Source organism: Arvicanthis niloticus, chromosome 9, assembly GCF_011762505.2.
Source record: "Arvicanthis niloticus isolate mArvNil1 chromosome 9, mArvNil1.pat.X, whole genome shotgun sequence".
NCBI classification, from domain to species: Eukaryota; Metazoa; Chordata; class Mammalia; order Rodentia; family Muridae; genus Arvicanthis; species Arvicanthis niloticus.
Window position 1 is genome coordinate 81,817,991 of NC_047666.1, and position 24,569 is coordinate 81,842,559.

Here is a 24,569-nt window from a genome sequence, read left to right on the forward strand (position 1 = left end):
CTGCTGGATTATTTCATGTCCTGTTAATCTTTGTCTGAGAAGTCACAAACATCAACAAAGAAAACTCTCATGACAAAACATAAAAAATAAATAGATTGCCGAAGTGGGGAGGGGAAAGGCAGCACAGATCATTTGAGTTCAGGAATCCCAGAAAGCACCTGTGGTTCCCTGTTTCTAAGGGATGGTGAGGTGCATAGGACCTGCTGCCCTCAAGTTAGGCTGGGATCTCTGACCATGTCCCTTCACAGACGTTAATACACACACACACATACACACACACACACACACACACACACACACACACATATATATATATACATATATATATATATATATATATATATATATATATATATATATGGAGAGGTGAATTGTGTCTCCTGATTTTCTTTATCTCAAAACTAGTTTTTGTCTCAGACAATTTCTCAGACCTAAGGCACATATTTGAGAAGCTCTGGTCTAAACCTGTTTCTTACTTTGTCGAGAAGGACCTGATACCATCAGTACATAACTTACCCAACCCAATTAAACCAAAATCCAACAGCATAGCAGAGCCAGGATTCAGCTATTACTGATCCCTCTGGTTGGTAATTTTTTTTTCTTTTCATGATGTCATGTGGTATTTATTCATTCTTTCCAAATTGCCATGATTCAACGTGAAAAACAAAATGTTCACTCAAAAAGCACTTTTTAATACCATTTTTATGTTGGGTTTTATATGGTCATTGACTACGAAAAGACCCAACACCCCCAGATCAGCTCCACCCCTAGAGCTGAGACTTCTCCAGTGACATCTTTGTGGTTTCCTCAAAGTGAGAGCACTCAGTAAGAATAGAAATACAAATGAGCCCAACAAACACTAGCATTTCTGCCTCTCTGGGGTTTGAACCCAGCTGTTCAGTCAAATGAGCTGGCTCTAGAATGTTCATTTTGAGAACGTGTCCTTGACTACAGATGAAATGATTCAAATATTTAGAGAGAACTCTTCATGGTTGCTCAGTGATGTGGAAAACCATGGCATTTACCAAAATTAGGCACTCCAGTGGCCTAGCTCTGGCTTTCATGGGAAAGGGGGAGGGGCAGGGGGACGTGGGTGTGGAGCTGCCCTCAGTCAAACTGTGAGGGTCTTGGACCATGGAGGAAAGAAGAGGATGGCAGGGTGCCACGTGGTGTCTATAGAACCTTGGAGGTACTGGCCTGGAAACCTGGAGCCAATCTTCAGATGATTCCATATGCCTCTTCAGAAAGCAAGTGCTGGAGACCAGATAACTAGAACCAGAGCCTTGACGTAAGACCCATAAAGACCCTGTCCTAACTGAGCCATGCATTCCCACTGGGAAATCCATCTTAGACTCTTGCTCTTGTGAACTGAGGAAACTCGAGATTACATTCTTAACACTAATAAAGCCTTTTTAAAATTTTTTTAGTCTAAAAGCAACTTGGTGACCTGACGTGTGGGCTCGCCACTGAAAGCACCTGCAGCTGAGACTGATGACCAGATTCTGACTCTGGAACTCTGATGGTGGAAAGAGAGAACTTGGTCCCACGAGTTGTCCTCTGTGTGGGGCCATATGTGTCTCACATCATGCACACATGCAATAAATAAAATGTAAAATGATAATGATGATGGCAATAACAATAATTTAAAAAAATGGAAAGGAGTTTAGGGCTCTTATTTAGATGGTCTCAGTCCTAAAAGCCATTGTGAGGACTGTGTTGACATCCTAATGTTCTTTTTCTGATAGTTTTTTCATTGCACTTGTTTGCATGTGTTAGATGCATGCTGTTCCTCCTGGGAGTCACCCAGCTTTTGTTTGTCTGAGGCAGGGTCTGGAGCCCCAGGCATTTATCTCTGCATCACTTGCTCTGGGATGGCCCACATGCCATCACTCATGGATTACGGCTTCTTCTGTGGATTCTGGGGATTGTACCCAGAAGAGCACATTACCGGCTAAGCCCTTACTGTACTTTAAGCTGTTTGAAATTCTCATCTTAATCAAATGCTTCAACTGCACAGTTGCCTGGTCTTCAACGAAGACCAACCAGATTTTAATAAAAGAAATGCCAAAAAATAGGGGAGGGGAGAAACGCTGGATATTAAATCTTTCAGCCCTCTGATTCTTTTAATGTCTGTAAGATATTTTAAGGCTTTGAGCACATATAAAATTTCATGGCTGTCTTAATATACATACAGGCTTGAGGCAGATGAAAGCTTCCGTCTGAGTGATATAGACCCCTGCGCCCACACACCGTCCTCAGACAAAACACTCGAGACTAAGTTTAACTTTCCAAATTAAAAAGGGAGAGCGAGAGAGAAGCTAATTCAGTCCTGCCAGGATCTGAAGCTGAGATTCTGAGCAGTTTTCAGTTTTGCAAATCTGTTCTCAAGCTTTGAACACACTCGCCCCTGTCAGGAGTTCTCACATGGAATCTCGTCCCAGCCCTACACTGCTGAGATATAATGAGTTGTCACTAGTCAGCGCCTGTAGGCCGGGATGACCAATAGGATGACAGACAAGCAGACGGGGGCGGGGCGGGGGGTGTGGGTGGGCGGGATTGGAGAGGGTAGGGGGCAAGCTTATCCTCCCATATTAAGAAGGTTAGGGTGGCCTGGGGAGAGGGCTAGGGGTTGAGAGCACTTGATGCTCTTAGAGCAGAGAGCCTGGGTTTGGTTTCCAGTACCCACATGGACACTCACAACTGCCTGGAACTCCAGGAGATCCCATGCCTACTTCTCGCCGTCACAGGATAAACATATATGCAAGTAACACAAATATACTGGAGATAAAAATAACTAACTTTTTTTTTTTTTAATAAGAAAGGGTCTCTGTAGTTCTGGCTGTCCAGGAACTCATTATGTAAATCACGACGGTCTTGAATCCACAGAGATTCCTACCTAATGAGTGCTAGCACTCCCGGCAATAAATACAAAGAAATCTGTGTTTCAAGAATTAATTCACTTCTTTCCTTCTCTCTTCTTTCTTTCTTTTCTTTTTTTCTTTTTGTTAATTTGCTTGCCATGAAGTCTGTCTTTTTGTTGTGGGTTTATGACAGGGTCCCGTTATGCAGCTCTGGATGGTCTGGAATGCACTATGAAGAGTAAGCTGGCCTTCAGTTGATGGCAATTAGCTTGCATCAGACTCACTCTCATGTACTGTGATGACAGACATTTGTCACCACACATGGCTGACAATTATTTCCTGCTCTTGGGTCCCTGAGAAATCTGACCTGAAGGAAAGTGTGAGCCAGGGAATGGGGTCTTCTCCCAGAAGCTTGTCAGCCACAGGGGAAAGAGACTAATCTATCACTAGACACCTCAATGTTACCTCAGTATTGCTCACAAACTTGTTACAAGTAACTTTTCAATCCTCTTTTACAGAGTGAAAACAAAGGCTCCCTGGAACCGGGGCATGTACTCTTGGGAGGCAGAGGCAGAAAGAGCTACAATGCTGGACTGGTAAACTATTACAGTAAGTTGGGTGCCAGACTCAGAAAGATAAACATTGTGTTCTCTCTCATGTGAGAGCCTGTCTTGCTGGACAGAGTGGGTTCAGGGCTTAGGGCAAGACAATTCATGAGCTGAGCTGGGACTTTTCACTAAATGTGGCTGTCCTGCTGCCCTCATTAGGAAGAGTAACACCTACAGCTGTCAAGTAAGGGTTTGCAGAAAACCTCTTTCATCTCCTCTTGGCACCTGCTTTAGTAATGTAACATTGTAACACTGGATAAACAGCTGAACTTCACTCTCTACCTTTCAAGAAACAAAACTCAGGTTGGGCAGATGACTCAGTCAGTAAAGTACTTTCCGAGAGGCATAAGGACCTGCGTGTGATCCCCAGCACCCACAGAAAAAAGCTGGGGGTCATGGAGGTCCATTATCCCAGTGCTGGAGAGGCAGAGACGGGCGGATCTTTGGGCTTGCTGGCCAGACAGTTCCAAAATCAGTGAGTACCAGGTCTAGTGAGATCCTGAAATAGTGCAGATGGCTTCTGAGGAATGGCAGTCAAGTCTGACCTCTGACCAGCACATGTTCAAAGGGAGACATGATTGCCAGGGTCCAAGTAGCAAACCTGTTCCTGGCTCCAAGACTGTCTCAGTACTCAAAGACTGCAAAAGCTTCCCTGAAAAGATATGTGGATGCATGTGCACACACGTGTACACACATAAACACATGTGCGCACACACACAGAGGCAGCTAATCCAAAACACATGTACATGTACATGTAACAGGCACACAGAAATATATACACAAGGACAGACACAGGTATACACACACACACACACACTGGCATATAAATATGCACACAAACCTACAGAAACATACACGCGCACATTAGTGTTTCTCAAGTTGAGTTTTCTGTGTGTTGTTTCAACTGGACCCTTCCAATCGTGAAATAAGAGCTGCCTTGCAGGTCTAAGAAAAATACCCCCTATGATCTGTTGTGTTTTTGTTCTTCTTAAATGAGAATCATTGGCCTTTGTTTCAGAATGTCTGTCCAGAAAGTCTGTGCCCCATTACAAAGAAATTGCATCTCTCAGAGCAAAGCCCAAGTTTGCCAGCCGCATGCTCCAAACACTGTCTTCCTCTGACACACAGCAGGATGCTTTTGGGGTGCTGCACAATACCTTGGTTTCTGAAATAGTGACTGCCTCCCTGTAACATGGTGCTTTTGGGGGCCACTGGGTTCTCTCCAATCACCCTGTGAGGAGCAGAATTTCAGGAAGCCTCTCATGTTTGCCAAGCCTGGGGCCCTTGTACTCACTGAGTTATAAGCTGCTTCCTGCCTCAGACCCAGGAGTCTGGCATCTTCTGTTTGCATCTAGGAAAGTAGCAGGCAAGGAAAGTAAGATCTTGGACCCTTCCGGGCTCATAATATCAAATACTATATAACTTGTGCAGGGTCTAGGAAAAGAGGGAGAATGTGTGTCTTCCACTACTTTCTAAAGAATGGGGGTGGGGGTGAGATACATGTGTCTTCCACTATTTTCATTACAGCTATTGAGAAAAAGGTTTAAGATTTTTAAAAAGAAAAAAAATCATGAAATAAGTAAAATAGAGAGGGAGGAGGTTAAAATGAAATAGAGATCATTTCAGAATTAGATTTAGAGCCTTCTCTGTGTCCAATTCCTGTAAGTGAGGAAACTCACAGTCACCTATAACTCCAAATCCAGAGAGATCCTGTGCCTCTGGCCTCTCTGGGTACCTGCACATACGTGCACATCCCTACACCTCCATAGGCACCTGCACATACGTGCACATCCCCACATCCCCACACCTCCACACGCAGATGTGTGATGGTGGCCAGAGGACAGAGAGTCAGTATTCTTCAGAAGTGTGGGTCCTGGCATAGCAACCACACCATCTCATCTAGGAGCATATGGGTAGCACAAACGAGTAGATGCTTTACTACAAAAAGAAGGAGTCAGGGAAGGAGTGTGGATAGATCTTGGAAATTAAGTATATTCAAAATACATTTTATAAAATTCTCAAAAAAATTAATAAAAAAATTCTAAAACTCAATGTGAAAAGACCCATGTCTGGATAAAATAGGGATGTCTCAAACCTTATAAAATCTTTAGCATTTGTTAAAATCACTAAATGGGTTACTTACATTGTAAACAAAGTAGCATTGCTTGAGAGATTCTGAAAAAAAAATATTGTTGGAAGAAAAAGCAGGTTTATGGCTCTACCACATGAATCTTATATTTTTCTTTAACTAAGTTGAACAAAATATATTTCTTTCTGATAATCAAAAAAAGACAATCGGTAAAACTGCCTTGTGAACCTATTTACTCTCCTTCACCCCAGAGAGATGAAAAAAATTACTTGTACACAGTGGGCTTTGTCAATATCGTCAATTCCAATTAAATTTAACTTTGTATGGAGGGGCAGGTAGCCATTTAGCTCTGCGCTCCGCTGTCTTTAAACACACAGTTACTAAAACAGAGCAAAATAACGTTTCTTGATCTTGTGGTTTCTTGGGTGGTGCCCACTGTATTTTGTCACCTGAGCCTCGCTTTGGGTGTTAGGGATTGAATCCAAGGCCTCAGGCATGTTAGGCAAGCTAACCTCTGTTCCCAGCCCCATCCTACCTCTCAAAGATAAGCCGTGAGGATGCATAAAACGCAATCAGGGCTGTGTTGTTCATTATGGAAAAAAAAAAGTGTAAGAATCTAAAACTTCAGGGAGGATCAGACATAAATTAACCACAGCCTTGGAAGCTCTTTTGGGTCAATGGTCTTCTTAGAGCTTCTCATCTCTGAAAGCCTATGGCTCCAGGCATTCAATGAACATTGTGGCATCATTTTCTAAGACAGAAAAATGGCAAGGAAGGAGTAGTATTGGTGGCACACTCTTTTAATCCCAGCACTTGGGAGGAGAGGCAGGTGGATCTCTGAGTTAGAGACCAGCCTGGTCTACAGAGTGAGCTCTATGTCTATTTCAAGACATAGAGCAACTGTCTTGAAAAAAATAATCTAGTATATAATTTATTGTAGGATGATAGAATAATGGATAGTAGATGATACAAAGAATGACAGGTAGACAGATGAACACACATGCAGCTGCTTGTATGATAAATGATAATTATGTCCCTCCCAAAACTGTTTGTATGTGAGGGTCTGCATGTAGCTTCTGGGAACCTGCCCCCAGTTGATTCTGATTGTTAAACAAAGATGCCAGCAGCCAATAGCTCGGGAGGATAGACAAAGGTTGGTTTTTAGGATTCCCCGGCTTGGGATGAGGAGGAAGGAGAAGAGGAGATCCTCCATGCTTGAGGAGTGTGTGGAGATAGGAGAGACAGAGGCCACCATGGGGTAGAGAAGGAAGTATCTTTCTATGTGGTATTCCAGGCTCTGGGCCAAGAAAGCAAGACCCATAGGGACCACAAGTGGGTCTCGAGTGGCCATGGTGGAACATAGCAGTTATAAGAATTATTGGTGGGAGGTAGATTCTAGAAGCACAGAGGCTAGGCACTTGCCCAGCTATTAAAATATAAAGGGTGTGTGTGTGTGTGTGTGTGTGTGTGTGTGTGTGTGTGTGTGTATGTGTTATTCTGAAACATAAACCATTGTGGTGGGAAGTAATTCATGCCAGGATTTATTAATTAGTAAATTAATTCAATACATAGACAGACAGACAGACAGTTTGGAGGACATGAGATGCTCCCTATGGCAGTCACAGGAGCATGCCATCAGCTCATCGCTGTCTCAAGCCAGAAGTGGCTGAAAGAAGACCAGGTTTTCTCTTTCTTGACAGTTTCCTCAATGCCAGGCTTGGCCCAACCTTCCACAGAGCATTCCAGCCCCTGCAATCCAAAGATTCTTACATGGTGGAGTGGGAAAATAAACCCAAAGTGCTTGTGTTTGTACAAAGCAGATCTAAATTAGCCAGGTCTGAGGTTATGTCCACACTGTCATCAGCTGACAGGGCTACCTCCAGCTGAACAATAGGCTTGCTACCCTGGGACAAAGGGGGAGGGGCAGAAGTCAACTAAAACAAACAAACAAACACTAAAGCATCTTAGATGCTTGAGTCTCAGAATCTTCTTGACAGTAAGCTACATCCCCAGTAAATCCCTCAAAGGATGTAGCTCTGTAGCTACAAAGTGCCATTTCCTCTGGGCTCCTCCCTATGGGAGATTACAAATGTCAGCCCTTAGGGGTTTTGTTATAGAAAGAGAATTGAATTGTGTCGAGACTTGAGCCAACCTTCAATTTGGACAAACGGAAAAACTGAGGCTCACAGACTCTTTTCAGTCCCTCTTCATCTGCATAGTCTTCAGTCATGTTGGCTACAACTTTATCTTCTCCTGAAGAAACTGCCTTAGAAAACTCGAAGTGCTTGCCATGACTATCCAAGGTGCTAAGAAAAAGTGAAGATCCAGGTCCAGCCCTGAACAAACTTCCCCATCACCTTCCCCGAGGCTCAAAGAACATGGAGAGGAGACTGTAGAAAGGATAGAAGACCAGGAGACAGGGGGAAGCCTGCAAATATCATCTGCTAGACCTACACAGCCTGTGAAGTCACAAACTCACAGAAGCTACAGACCTTATTGGCACTGGGCCTGCATAAAGCTGTTCTAGCCATGTATCTGCTGGCTGATAACTCTGGAAACCTAGAAAAATCTTCGAGTCTGGCTTTAGTACGTACCCACCAGCAGAGAAAGGTGCTCTTGCCACAGCACCAATGTTGTGTTTTATAAAAAGAAAAGGCAGCCATGGATATGTTTGATGGAGGCTCAGTATGGTGTGGGGGAAGGGGGCACCTCTGCGGGCCCATGCTGAGGCGTCCCTTCCCCCTGAGTGACTAGAGTTTATTTAAGGCATGAGAAGGGGAGTTGAGGGAGTAGTAGAGACAGACAGACAGACAGACAGACAGACAGACAGACAGAGAGAGAGAGAGAGAGAGAGAGAGAGAGAGAGATTAGAGGAATAAAGGCCAGCCATGAATAAGTAGAGAGAGAGTCGGAAGGGGAATGGGGAGAGAAGGGACAGAGTGAAGACAATAGGAGAGCAAGAGAACAAGAGAGTGAGGAGGGGGCAAACAGCATTTTTATAGTGAGGCAGGCACACCTTGCTGTTGCCAGGTAAGTGTGGGGCGGAGCCTAGACGAAATGTCAACAGGCACTATTAGGAGGTGTGGCCTTATTGGAGGAAATGTGTCACTGGGGATGAGCTTTGAAGTTTCAAATGATCAAGCCAGGCACAGTGTTGTTTCCTCCTGCTGCTGCCTGCTGATCCAGATGTAGAACTCTTAGCTACCTCTCCAGCACCATGTCTGCCTGTGTGCCACCATGCTTCCTGCCATGGTAATGAAAGGAAAGGATGAAACCTCTGGACTGTAATCAGCCCCAGTTAAATGATTGTCTTTATGAGTTGCTATAGTCACAGTGTCTGTTCACAACAACAAAACCCTTAGATAGAAGTTGGTACCAGGAATGGGGTATTGATGTGATAGGTCTGACCATGCTTTTGTTTGGAGGAATACAGAACACTTTGGGACTTTGAATTTGAAGAGCAATTAGACACTTTAGTAGTAAAAACATGGAAGACAGTAGTGCTGAGAGTGAGTTGAACCCTGGGGGCTTAGCTCAAGAGGCTTCAAAAGAGAATAATATTAGTGTGTGGCCTAGAGACCATTCTTGTGATATTTTGATGAAGAACCTGGGTGCTTTCTTTTCTTGTCCAAATACTCTTCCTGTGGCTAAGTTTAAGAGTTATGGATCAATGGCTTCAGCAGAAGACATTTCAAAACAACCTAGCATTGTCTGTGTTATGTAGCTGTTAGTGGCTAGTCTTAGGCAGATCTTAAGCTGAGAAAGGGAAAATACAAAATGTACAGTTTGAAGAGAAAAGGGGCACCAGGAAGTGTAAACAGATTAAAGAAAACTGAATGCCAAGTAGAATAAATGGCGGTGACCTCAGAGCGAGACCTCACCTAGTATAGCTTCAAATTTGTAAAAAAGAATTTAAAAAACAGTAGAAAGGGATTGAAAGAAAGTTTAGAGCCACCTATGATGGTGCACATCTTTAATCCCAGCACTCAGAAGGCAAGGGCTGGCGGATATCTGAGTTCAAGACCAGCCTGGTCTACAGAGTGAATTCTGGGACAGCCAAGCTTAGGCAGTGAAGGAAACCATCAAAATTAGAAAGCTGGTGAAGATGTAGTTGAATGAAGGACCATGTGCCAGCCCCAGCAAACAGCAGAACTTGACAACTTTGGCCTCGTGGTTCTGGTTTTAGAGTCAAGGATAGAAGAAATAGGTATGGAAGCTCCCTGCATGGCTAAGGAAAGCCATGTGTCCCTGCATGGAGGTCTAGAGAAGCCATGGTGAGAAGCTGTGAAGGTAAAGCCTGGATTGCTTTGGAGACCCCAAAATGTTTGAGATGGCCGTGGGATACCTGCAGAGGAAAACTGCTAACAGGAAGTGGAACCAGCCCAGGAGAAAGAAGTGTGTTGCATTCACCAAAGATGAAAGGAGTTGGAGATCTGAAGAGAGCTTTGACATCAGACACGGAGATGCAGAGTTTGGAGTTTACCCAGATGGTTTTCAGTCTTGCTTTGGTCCAGTATTTCCTCACTATGCCCCCTTTCCTCCATTTTGGAATGGTCATGAATACCCTGTGCCACTGTACGTTGGAAGCATGTGGTCTACCTTTTAATTTTGACTTTACAGGGATTATAATCAAGAGATTGCATGAGTCTCGGATTACCATTACAAAGTCTCAGAAGGGACTTTGGACTTTTAAACAAGGTTGAGACTGTTAAAAACTATGGAGACTTTTGAAATTGGATTGAATGCATTTCTGCATTATGATATGGCTGGCTACAAGCCTATGGGAAACACCTAAGGGAGTAAAATGTGGTGATTTGAATGAAAATGGCTCTCTAGACTAATAGGGAATGGCACTATTAGGAGGTGTGGTCTTTTGGAGTAGGTGTGGCCTTGCTGAAGGAAGTGTGTCACTAGGGGCAGGCTTTAAGGTTCAAATGCTCAAGCCAGGCACAATGTTGCTCTCTCTTCCTATTGTCTGCCAATCTAGATTTAGAACTCTTGGAAACCTGTCCAGCACCATGTCTGCCTGTCCACTGCCATGCTTCCCACTGTGGGGAGCCAACAGAAGTCAGCTATCATCCTTGCAGCCATCTTGAGCCATATACCCTGACAAGAGACTTGCTTACAATAGCCTACAACAGCTGAGCACACTCTGATAACATCTTGTTTTAAATACCCAGAATTTTCCTTGGGTGTGTGAGACTTAAAGGTGTGTGACTTAAGGGTGTGACTTAGAGATCAGATTTAGAGACAAGACTTAAAGGTATGACTTAAAGGCGTGGCTTAGAAGTGAGACTTATAACAGGCTAGAGGCAGACAGAAGAAATTATTAGACACTTGTACTTGGTAGGCACTTGAGACTCGAGACAGGCAACTAGGATTAGACACTAACACTTGGAAGAAGGTTTCTTGGTACTTGAGACTTGGAGCAGGTAAGTTGTAACTTGGAACGGTACTTGGAGAAAGGACTAGGAACTAGACACTTGGACTAGAGAACTTGAGACTTGAGATAGAGAATTAGAACTTGGGACTAGGAACTAGGGACTTGGAGAGAAGAGAGACTGAAGAATAAATGGGATTGAATTACACTCTGTCTGGTCTCCATTCCTTGAGTCCATCCTCACTCTCTCTCTTGCTGAACCCTGACCCGCAGACCGGAGCAGCTTGGGGCAGTGTGTGCTCTAACAATTTAGCCCCCAAGGCTTTTGGCAGTGCAGGTTCCAACATTAATAGATCAATCCCTAACATTTTGGCCCCCAAGCATGGGACAGTGCGGTTCTCAACATTTTTGGAGCCCAACGTGGAGCAGCTCAGGCCACAACATCCCACCATGATGAACTGCATAAGCCAGCCCCAATGAGCTCCTTTAAAAGAGTTGTAGTGGTCATGGAGTCTCCTCAGCAATAGAAACCCTAACTAAGGAAATCGTACAACAAAACAAAGAGAGATGAGGATGAGGATGAGGATGAGGAAGAGATTTTAGGAAGACTGAAGATTAGCATAGCTCAGAGAGAAGTAAGATGTCGAAGTGAGAGCACCCTTATCAGAGTAGGGGTGCATATGTGGCATGAACCTGCATGTGTGGTGTGTAGCATGTGACATGTGTCTTTGTGTATGTGTGTGGTGTATACGTGTGTGAATATGTGTATGGTGTATGTGTGCGTATTCATGTGTGTGTAGTGTGTGCTTGTGCATGTGCATATGTTGTGTGTGGTATGTGTGCATCTACATATGCATGTGTGTGGTGTGTGTGCATGTGTGTATGGTATGTGTGTGGTGTGTGCATGTGCATTTACATATGCATGTGTGTGTAGTGTGTGTGTAAGTGGGTATGCATGTGTGTGTGGTGTGTGTGTGCATATATATATGTGCATGTGCCTGTGTGTGGTATTCATGGGCACACGTATGTGTGGCCTGTGTGTGTGTGTGCATCTGTATGCCTGTGTGTGTGGTATGTGTATGTGTGGTGGAGGGTGTGTGTGTGTGTGTGTGTGTGTGTGTGTGTGTGTGTGTTGTGTAGTATGTGTGGTATGTTTATGTCCATGTACATGTGTGTGCATGTGTATGGTATGTGTGTACATGTGTATGTGGTATGTGTGTGGTATATGTGTGTGGTGTGTGTGTATGTGTGGGGTGTGTGTGCATGTGTGTGAAATTGTCGAGAAACAGATTTAATGAGTTAAAAAAGAAAATATTAAAAAGTCATGTGTGACTTAAGATTGGAGTCCAACCTACCAAAAATATCTCAAAAGAAAAAGCTAATTTCTTTCCATAAAGACTAGAAATGATCTATGCTAACAAAGGGGGGCGATGTGGGCAAACAAAGTGTGACTTAGAAGCAGGGAGGGATTTCTCCTTGGGGTGGTTTTGATAAATCTCTCATCAGGTGGTTTGTCATTCTTTAGGCCGAGGGCAATGAAAGTACAGTATCAGGCTCTCCTAAAATAAAACATAACAGACTTTAAAAAAAAAAATTAGGCCCTAAAAGGGTACTTTGTTCTTTTTCTCTGAAGCAAGTCCCAAACCAACAACAACAAAGAGGAAGGCATGGAAGGGTGTGAAGTCTTAATCTGGGTCAGTTTGGACACTGTAATTCAACCTAATCTAACTCAATAAACTTTATTGAGTGTGTGTTGTGTGGAGGGCATCATCTCTCCACTTCCTGTCCATGACCTCATCTCTGAACTTCAGAAGTGAGTCAAGTAGGAGGTGATAGGCATTCAAGTCAGAAGTCAGATTACATTTGACCCGTAACAAGCAAACTCTTTGTACCCTGACCAGCCAGCATTGGACAGGGATGAAAATATCAGCTCACTGTCAGGGCTATGACTGCCATTCTATACAGTACTTACAATTTATGGGTTAATGAGTCCTGGCCCTTGGTGTTGGGAGTGGAGCTTAGCAAGAATTTAAGTGTGTGTGTGTGTGTGTGTGTGTGTGTGTGTGTGTGTGTGTGTGTAAGACAGTTATCTTGAGGTAGTGAGATAGTACAGTTGGTAAATGCTTGCCACAAAAGCATAAGGACCTAAGTTCTACATAAAAGGTTGGGCATGGCCGCACTTACAATTCCAGTTCTAGGGCAGAGACAAGATGATGTCTGAGGCTTGCTGGTTAACCAGTTAAGCTAATCAGAAGACTCCAGAAACAAGATGAAGAGAAGCTGAAGAAACCTCATCAACCTCTGGCCCCCACACAAGCGCGCGCGCGCACACACACACACACACACACACACACACATAAATAAATAAAAATCAACTATGCTTAAGTGGCTCTCTTGCTTTTCATATGAGATACTATATTCATGTTGGACTTTGCTCCATGTAAGGCAGCTAAGACTTTACAGGTACCAGCTAAGGCCCATTCAGTCTCTGAAGTACAAGCTGACAGTGTGGCCCTCACCAAAGGATAGAGGAGGAAGGGACTCCAATCCTGAGAACTCATCTCTTCAATTAGCAGCTACATGGTTCAGAGATGCATGGGACCAGCAGGAAGGAATCCACAGAGATTCCACCTCAGGGCACTAGCACCACAGACCACAAGTCACCCCAAGACACAGTCACAAGTCCAAGGACTTACACCGAGCCAGTACTGATGGCACTTGTCTATAATCCCAGCACTTAAAGGGTCCAGGCAGGAGGATTGCCATGAAGTCTCCATGAGTACCAGGCAAACCTGAGTCATAGACTGCAACTCGAAGGGAAAAAAGGGAAGAGTCCATATTGTAAAGTACAATGAGTGGAGGTAATCACACGCACATACACACACACATGCATACACACGCACACACATACACACACATGTGCACATGCACACACATATGTGCACACACATTTACACACAAAAAAAGTCTGTTCCTTTCTAGTTCAAAATGTAGAAGAAGAATTTTATTCCCACCACATCAGTGATCTCCACAAACTCAGCTCAACACAGAGAACCGAGGAGCCCCATTCCCTGAAAAATGGATATTCAGTCCTGACAACAGCCTTAGACAAGAGACTGTCTTGACCCTTTGAAGAATTAGTACCATGGAGAACAAGCAGGGGCCATACACGCATTGCCTCTGGACTTAGGTACCATGCAGGAAACCCTAAATTCAATCCCTAGCACTGCACAAACTAGGCATGGTACCACCCAGGAAATAGAGGCAAAGGGATCAGTGATTCAAGGTTATCCTTAGCTACGTGGAGTGTCCAAGGCCAGCCTGGGCTACACAAGAACTGTTTTTAAAAATACTATGGAGAACTTTTTTTTTTTTTTTTTAAAGACTTATTTATTGTATGTATGTACTCAGTACACTGTCACTTTCTTCAGACTCACCAGAAGAGGGTGTCAGATCCCATTACAGATGGTTGTGAGCCACCATGTGGTTGCTGGAAATTTAACTCAGGACCTCTGGAAGCAGTCAGTGCTCTTAACCACTGAGCCATCTCTCCAGCCCCTATGGAGAATGTTAAAAACCGCTTTGTTGGTGTGACTAATTGAGAGGGTGTCCTTAAGAAGTGTGGGTGATAGTCATGGGCACTTGAGATTAACAGGACGTCTCATAGTGAGCCTCAGAGGAATGCAACATTGAAGAGGAATTCTGGGCTCTGTCTTGGAGGGCTTAAGGCTCCAAACAAGAAGATGTGGCTTGTTATAATACCACACCCAACCCACAGGTGTGTCCTGGTCTTAGCCCTCTCTATCTGAGCCTTTGTCTTCCAGCATTTTCCGTTACATAGGACTTCACTGCCCAGAAATAAAATGGTGCCTTCTTACCAAAACTAAAATAAAACTCAATTATGAATGAAAGCAAGAGGGGCGCACCAAGAAAGAAGCAAACCTTTAATCTTTATTTCTCGGCTCACACACAGATCTCAATTGTCTAGCTCTTGCAGTCGTCAGAGAGACTTAACTCCTGCAGAGGGACTATAGTATTCCGAGGCTTGAAACAAGGAAGGTGTGCTCCTTGCAAAAATTCCTTAGAAAAGTGGAGAAGAATTCTGAACTGTCTCAAGTGCTATCAACATGACTCTGACTGCCAGGGATCCAACATGGGGATGAGCAAACACCTGCAAAAGATTGTCCTCGGGACGGGTGCTTCAACTAAACCTTGAGGTGCAGGTTGTAGGACTCCTTTCTTTCTTTCTTTCTTTCTTTCTTTCTTCCTTCCTTCCTTCCTTCCTTCCTTCCTTCCTTTTCTCTTTTAGTTTTTCCTTTCTGTTTGGTTGGAACAGATTCTTACTCTGTAGTCCAAGCTGACCTGGAACTCTCCACGCAGTTTACAGTGAATTCAATCCCATAATCCTCCCCTGCCACCTCCCAAGTGACGGTGTTACAGGTATGAGCCACCATCACCCACTTATAAAATAGTTCAGTGTTCTAAGTTGCCTCTGATTTATTAGTGTTAGTTTTGTCTTATGGGGTGTGTCAGGGGGGAGTTATTGTTTTGTTTGAGTTTGGGGTGGTTTTTTTTTTTTTTTCCCAATTTAAACCCCTTAGGTCTGACTCAAGCAAGTTTCATAGGTTTATTTGGAAGGTTTTCAGTTCAGTTCACAGTTGAGAAATAACAATTAAGTCAAGATCATACTGGCTTAAAGCAACCCTTGCAAGCTCTTACTGTTTGAAAGAGAAAGGTGTATCCTGACAGAATCTCAGCCTTAGAGGGTGGAGAGTGATGTGGGTGGGCAGATGCTGAGGAGATGCAAGCTGAAGCTGATGCATGCTTTGTAGGCAAGAGGTGAAGGGGGGTAGCCATGTGTGAAGAGTGGGGAAGTGCCCCAGCCCTTTGATCTTCACCCTGAAGCCACTCCAGTGTGGCTTCCTCTGCCTGACACTTGAGTTCCTAGCAATTGAACCAAGAGGTCAGGAGAGCTGGTAAGGAGAATGCAGAGACAGCCAGCCTTCCTTGGAAGCTAATTTCTTCTCTTTCAAACCTCCCTCCCTCACCTTGCTCTGGCAAGTCTTCCAAGAGCCACTGCATGCCTGCCACTAGGAAGAGCTTTCCCCTCCCCCTTGACCCCTCACAGGACTGACTTCAACATCAATGTTACCTTTCAAACATCCCTCTCAGACCCTCTCTTTTGAAAGGAAGTTTTTGTGTTGAATGTCTTTACTGTCTCCTTGTGGTTTTCTTTGGCAACAATTTAGCTAGATGAACATTTATCTGTTTATTCTTTCAGGTTGTTGTATCTTCTTCACATTACTATGGCAACATACCTGAGGTACGCTAACTTCATAAAGAAACATTTTTTTAACATACAACTTTGAAGGCTGAGGGTCCAGGAGGCTCAACACAAGCTCTACTAAGGGGTTGCATCATGGCACAGTGAGGGTGCGGGTCTATTCTCTCTCCACTTCCTCATAAAGCCACCAGAATTTGATTCCATCATGGAGGATCCACCCAAATGAACTCATCTACTCAAATCATTCCCCATGGGCCTGCTTGGAACAATGGTGGTCACAATAAGTTTCTCTTCTCTTATTACCACTGATGTGAGACTCTGGGAATTAAACTCCTGCCTTGTTTAGGGGTGGACAGACCACATCCATAACTGTTCTTCAATAGACCATTTCCTCCCTAAAGTGAAGCAAAATGAGTTACTGGGTCCTCAGGTCCCAGCCCCCAAACAAGACCATATGTGAGAGCAGCAGATGCCCAATAAATAACCGTGGCATGCAAAGTTCTCTGCTTGCAAATATCAATCACACCAATAAAACGCTTTCTCCCTTTGGTGTTCTGCACGCCTTTGGATGGGTTCTGTATGTAGAAGTCAGCAGGAATAAGGCTGGAGGGGGCTGCCTGAGAGACAGCTCAGTGGCCAAGAGCTTGTGCTGCTCCTCCATATGATCTGAGTTCAGTTCCCAGCACCCACAATGAGTGTTTCACAGCCACCCAGGAGGAATCCACACCTCCAGCCTCCACAAGCACCTTGTGCAGTCGAACATACACCTGCGTGTTGCCTACATCCACACTTTCTTTCTTGAACACACACCTCCAACCCCCCAGGAGGGCGGGATGTTATAGGTAGAATGATAGTCAGCAAAGAGCTCACAGCCTGGGTTCAATCTCCAGCACTGCTGTAAAACCTGAGAGTAATGAACTACGTCTGTAGTGCCATCCCTATAGAAGATAAGATAGACAGCCAGGGTTTGTAGACAACCAGCCCGGCCAAACTGATGAGCTCCGGGATCAATAAGAGACCTTGTCTCAAAAACACAAGTGGGAGAGCAACTGAAGAAGCCATCCAAGGTGGAATAGCCCTCTGGCTTCCACAAGCAGACACAGCCTTCCATCTCCCACACAGTAATAACGCAGACTAAGGGACTTGGTAATTGAGATTTTCCTGATGGACAGGGGACTAAGACATTGTAAAAACAATTTCATGTAATTGCCTTACCACTGTGAGGTATATGGCATTATTAATTTGTATATTATTGGAGAAGCGATCAATGCTAGAGTACACATGGGGTGAAGGTTTTGATGCAGAGGAAGGAGGCTGGTGAACAGGGTGGAGAAACACTAAGGGGGTGTCAATCAATGTTCCTTCTGCATAAACCCAACAAGGTCTGCCAGACTAGACGATTCCACAACAGCTCACAGAGGCCATGTGACGATGCTGCACCCCACACTGAGCCGCATGCGAACCAAAGAAAGGGCTCGGGAGTGCGGGGAAGAGCTGGCTCAGCAGCCATGCTGCTGAGTAACCATGGCACCTACTTGTCTCCGTGTCTGTGAGAGTTCAGCTGCGGCAGGGGTGGTCAGAATGGCACGGCGGGAGATACTCTTCGGGACAAGTGAGCCTATGGTCCTGTTTCCCTACATTCCCAACATATCCCATAGCTTTCTTCCCTTCAGGCTGCAGAACCATCTAGCAACTGAAGTCAATGTTCCCAGAGCCCACATAGGTTGGGTTGTAAGGATTTTTTCTTTTTTGAGGCCATCAAAGCAAGTCGGAACTTGTCGGGTGAAGAGCGAAGGTGCCTCTCCGTCCCATCCCGAAGCAGCAAAGGGAGAAGTATGATCAGGCACATTCTCTGGGGATCCTCACTGGCTCTCTAACCCCGTGGGGACAAAGGCTCTCACAGGACAGAGCTGTGTTGCAAAACTGCACTGATGAGCTGGGTGTGCGGCTCACGATTGTCAGTGTGGCACGGGAGAGTCACCGCAACTTTATAGCCAGTATGGACTGCATAGTGAGTTCAAGATCAGCCTGCACTAGAGTAAACATCTTTTAAAAAGGAAAAAATCAGATGAAGAGATGATTCAGCAGCTGTGACCGCATACTGCTTTTGCAGAGGACCTAAATTTGGTCCCAGCACCCACATCAGGCAGCTCACTACAGCCTGTGACCCCAACTTCAGGAGATCTGACGCCCTCTTCTGGCCTCTGTAGGCAATGCGTTTACATGCATACGTACACACACACACACAAATGTTTAAACCCCTGCTTTGCGTTGTCTTCTCAATAACATATTGTTCTTCTGTAACTCCTTGAGAGAGGAGTCTGATGACAAATGGAGACTTTTTAAAGAGTTTTTGATTTTTTTTAATTAACAGAACTAGTTCTTTTACTGCAACATGAAATTAATGGATGAGAAATATATTCAAGATATAAAAACATTTGAAAAGACAAGAAATCTGTGGAGGGAGAGAGATAATCTCATTATTTGGGGGTTTTGGTTTTTTAAGCTCTTTTTTTTTTTTAATTTTATGTGTACAGGTTTTGGCTTGTATGTCTGTCTGTGCACCACTTGTATGCCTGGCGTCTGAGGCCAGAAGAAGATATCAAATCCTTTGAAACTAGAGTTACAGATGGATTGGATGTTTATGAAGGTGCTAGAAACCAAACCTAGATCCTCCTGAAGAACAGCCAAGGCTATTACCCACTGAGCCATCTCGCCAGCCCCTGAAGAGCATTAGGTTTTTCTGTTTTTAAGTTCACACAAATTAATAAGTTTCATTCTGAGCTTTGCATACATTGCTGGTGGGGTTTCTTTACTTAACAATAACAACGTTTTTATATTAAAATGATTTTTAAAAACTCTGTGTTTTTACAGCTGCTTATTATCATATATTTTGAGTTTTACGGAGCAACGTCTCACTTGGTAGTGTAGGCTAGCCTGGAACTCATGTATTATATAGCCTTGGTTAGCCTTGAACTCAAGAACCTTCTACCCCAGCCTTCCAAGTGCTAGGACAATGGCTATGCTTCAGGCCTCACACGCACACACACGCGCACATATGCGCACACACACACACACACACACACACACGCACACGCACACACACACCCATAGACACATTTGCTAAAAATGTAAAAACAATATATTTTAGGAAGAAAAAAGATGTACAACACATTCACAACATTAAATTCAGTAACAGGAACTGAACAGACCACAGTTTAAGCTTGAGTGAGTATCTTTAAATACTTTTATTGCACTATTATTTTAACAAAAAAAAAAATAATAGTCTCAGCACAAATTCCTCTTTTCAGAGCTTGCAGGCCCCAGCACTGAGGTTATCTTGTTTGGCAGGAGAATAGCTCATGTCTACATTAAAGCTGGGATCTTAGAAGTGACATAAACAGGCCTTTTTCTATAAAGATAAAAGGCTAAGCTTTAAAGGGCTTTATATTTATAGATAAATGTTTCCATAGTAATCAGTATGATAAAACTTGCTAATGTCAGCACTCCTTTGCATACAAAAATGGCTTATTAAAATGAGCCAGATACAGAGAGTCAAATGTAAACTCATCTACCTTAAGAAAAACAATTTTTATAAGTGAGAAAATCACAAATGTTTGAGTTTTGTTGGAAAGCATACCACTTTTGGTCACAGGCACCAAGTATTCCCAGGAACCCACAAAAGACAGCAGTAGGCTGTGGGGCCCCGGGGGTAGGGGGAAAGCAGCTCATATCAACAGAGTCTGTAACAAGTCCTCTGCTCCTGAGCCCAGACCTCTAAACTTCAGATCCTTGCGCCTGAGGTCAGTTTGACGTTAGGCAGAAAGTTAGTTCAGGAAATAGGAAAAGAATGTTCAGAAGAAATCAAGATCAAATAGCAACACAATAATGTAGCTTTTATAACAGAATTACCCCACTTGCTATGCTGAACAGGTAAGAAATCTGTTTATACCCGGGGCTGTCCCAGTGTACATGGGTCTGTTCTTGAAGCAAGTGTAGAAACGTCTGTAGCAACCTCCACCGAAAGCTACGGGGGAGTCCACCCATAACAGAAGGGCCCTCGGATGAGGCCCATTTATGAGATGAAACACTGCAAAATGAACGCAAATAAACTACGGTCCTGTGCAAACACACAGACACAGTGTTGAGACAATAAAGTAAACATTCAAGTCAGAAGGCAGCCGGCGACAAGATGCGAAGTTTGAACTCAAGAACGAGGGCCTGGGGACTGGGGTGGGGGAAGACAGCTGAGCGTCCTGGGGCTCTGCCGATGTAATCTGCAGGGCACAGCGGTACCTCAGCTTTGTGAGAAGTTGTCAGGCTGCTTGTCCATGCTTGTGGCATGGTTTCACGTCCACATCACACTTTAATAACAATGGAAATGTTCAGCTCTGAGTGGCTCTGACCTCTTCCCGGTTGCGTACTTGTATTGTAGCTGTCTCTACTGCAAGCAGTTCAGCCATCTGTCCACGATACCTCCGCCCACCTTCTATTTGCTAGTGACCATCTGACACTCATAAGAGATGGCTGTCATAATGCAAAGTATGGGGGTTTCATGCCCACTCTCACCCCATGTGCCCATGGTTTTGATATTTCTGGAAACATCTGTTCATTTGTTTGGCTGTCCAGAGTGCAGGGATTCTTCTAGAAAAAAAGATTTTTAAATGTGTATGCATGTTGTATGTTATGTACATATTCTCATGGGTGTGTGCATGTACTTATGTGTACACACATGTGGAGGCCAGAGGTTGACATCAGCTGTCTTCCTTAATTGTTTTATATCTTGGTTTTTTTTTTTTTTTTTTTTTTTTTTGAGTCAGTCTCTCATGGAAACCAGAGCTTACTGGCTCGGCAGACTGGCTGACCATGGAGCTCCAGGGACCCAGCTGACCCTGCCCTTCCCGGGAGTGGGTTTATGGGTACATGCTGCCACATCCAGCTCTTTATGGAGGTGCCAAGGATCTGATGTCAGGGCCTTCAGCCTGCACATCAGATCACCAACTAAACTATCCTCTCAGCCTTAAAAGAACCATTTTTAAATGAGTTAAACTACTCTGGACTCCATGGTGCTTGTGTTCCCTACAAGAGGCCAAGTATGGACAAGTGATGTCACTACAGTTCAAAAATGGGAACTTGCAACTGTCCACCCCAGGCTGTGAGGGGAGCATCCTGGGATCTGAGTGACTGGTGCTTAAAATGTACAATGGTGTCCTTGCTCCCTGAGTCTTAGTTTGCCTTTCTCATGGCTTCCTGTGTGGCATTCCCATGTCTGATAAATGGGAAACTAAACAGAAACTATTCAAAACATTTTATTCCAGGAATAAATGCCTGCTTTGTCTGCCTGTGTGTTTCTTTGTTGGTTTTCTCACCCTTCAGGAACTGTGTGACCTCGGGCATAATCCTTCACCTCCACCATCAAATCCAACCAAGTTAGCTTGATTCCTTAGCTTCCTTATGGTGAAGCAGGGGCCACCCTGGAGTGCTCTCAAGGGACCAGAATTGGGATTACCTGAGGTGAGAGGAGAATGAGAAGGTTCCTTCATCCACTCAAATATTACTGCTCGTTCACTATAGGTCTTGAAAACTGTTCAGCATAGAACCTGCATTTGTCCTCTACATAGTGCCAATAAAACATGGACTCGTGGCTGGCCACGTTGTCAGCTACCAGTTTGTGTAGCATTTGAGAAACCACAGACATATTGGCAACAATTTTCACTTCTGGAAGTTGGACCCCAGGGCATAGATCTCCTGTGACAGGACTGTGGGGGGGCATCTCTGCTCCAACCAACCACAGGAAAGGAACCTTGGGAGGTAGTGGGCTTGTTTTGCTTGCTTGCTTGCTTGGTTAGTTGGTTAGTTGCTTGCTTGCTTGGTTAGTTGGTTAGTTGGTTAGTTGGTTAGTTGCTTGCTTGCTTGCTTGCTTGCTTGCTTGCTTGCTTGCTCTGCTTGCTTAGTTTTGGTGTTACTACTTTGGATTTCCCATCACTCCACCTGCCTCATGCTTGCTCTCTGATATTGAAATATATTTAGGAGGCAAGATCCCGGGAGGGGAGGATGAAGAAGCTAATCTTGGAGGGGCTGGTATTGGAAGAAGGAATGAAGGAGTGCTGGAATGGTGGGTGGTGATTGGCAGCTCACTCACAAAGTGCCCTTTGGTGGGCTCCAGAGATGGGCTGTGTGGCAATTTGCCACCTGTATTCAGAGATGTTTAATAGTCTACATTGCCTTCCTAATTGCACTGCTCAGGAGGGAATTCCTTTCCTGAGATGTGACAGAGGCTCAGCGAGCATGAGGAATAAATACCGGCAAGACAAAGAGGAAAGAGATTTCGCCTGCAACACTAGCCTTCACCTTTGTCACAAGTAAAAGGGAAAAGGAAACCCAGGATACCACCAAGTGTTTCCAAAGGATCAGAGAAAGTGTTCTTCCGACTGGCACTTAGCCCAAGGTATCTTTTCCCTTCTTTCTTTCTTTCTTTCTTTCTTTCTTTCTTTCTTTCTTTCTTTCTTTCCTTTCTTCCTTTCTTCCTTCCTTCCTTCTTTCTTTCTCTTTCTTTCTTTCTTTCTTTCTTTCTTTCTTTCTTTTCTTTCCTCAAGCAAAATGAACAGAGAGCTCCCTGGATGGACAGCTGCTTCTTCATTCCTGTAGCTCCCCAAACATGGTCATCAGAGGGAAACCCGAGGCTCAGGTATGCTGACCAAGATGTGGGCTCCTCAGCTCTCTGTCAAAAACTCTGGGTAAAGGATAAATTCCCAAAGAGCCTGATGGAATAGGCACAGACAGGAAGGAGTGGGAGGAGCATGGTTTCCATGGCTACAGTGCACCATACCCACAGGCCCACCATGGCTTCCCACTACAGTCAATCATAGTGTTACAGTCAATCCATAGTGCTGGAGATTTTAGCCAGAACTCTGTGCATGTGAGACACATGCTCTGTGACTAAGCTACACAATATATCACGTTTTCTCTCATATGAGAACATAGATTTAATTATATACATACAATTATATACATATATATGACACGTCAGCATGGGAGCAGTGTTTGGAAGGGGACTGTCTTAGTCAGGGTTTCTATTGCTGTGATGAAACACCATGACCAAAAAGCAAGTTGGGGAGGAAAGGGTTTATTGGCTTATTGAAAGGGTTGGGTTTATTGAAAGAAGTCATTATAGAAACTCAGACAGAGCAGGGACTAGAGGAAGGGGCTGATACAAAAGCCATGGGGGGTGCTGCTTACTGGCTTGCTCAGCCCAGGGATATACTACCTACTATGGCTGGTCCCTCCCCCATTGATCACTAGTTAGAAGATACACCATGACAATCATGGAGGCATTTCCTCAACTGAGGCTCCTTCCTCTCTGATGACACTAGCTTGTGTCAAGTTGACACACAGAACCAGCCAATACAAGGAGCAGCAAGCAGAAGACAAGAGAGGGATGCAAGGGGTGCAAATATGAGTAAAATACAATGACATACATAGGAGAATTTCATAACTCACCCCATTATTTTATACACTGACTGAAAAATTCAAAAAGATTAAGAGCATTGGCGGCTCCCACAAAGGACCCAGGTTTAATTCCAAGCATCCATAAGGCAGTTTATAGCCATCTGTAACTCCAGGCCCATGGAACTCAATGCCCTTTTCTGGCCACCACAGGGTCCTACACATACATAGTGCACATGCATGCATGCACACATACTTACACACACACACACACACACACACACACAAAACACATTTTAAAAGTTTTAATAACTATATAAATAAAATTCATATCTGTGAATGTTAACAAATAGTAGATGAGGGGTCAGGATTCTGACTATTCATGAAAGCATTTAGCCAAATACTACTGTCATGTCACATTGCTAGACATAACTTTGAGTATGTGCATAAGTCCACAGCTGCTAAGGTCCTCCTTAGGAAATGAGGTGGACGGTGAACTCAGTAGTACCCAATGCTTTGCAAGCCCTGGACCAATGGCAGTGACCTCGCAGAGAGTCCCCACACAAACTGTAACCCCAGAGTGAATTTTTCCCTAAGCCTAACTGTATTACCAATAACATGTATAAGAAAATACTAGTTACTCCTGGCCTCAAGCACTGGTTCCTTTCGGTCTGGGCCCAGGCACAGAGCAGATCCCAGGTGGCAGCTCTGCCCCCAATCTCATAAAACCCAGAGGAAGTGGGCCTCCCAGGAGCTCTAACCTGGGCAGTATCTTAGGTAAGCAGACGGCAACACCACCCGAAATGGGGAATAACTGGGACCCACTAGGACCCAGGAATTTACTTCTGTCCCAGAGCACTGGTTCCTTCCTGTCTGTGCCTGAGCACTGAGCAGATCTTGG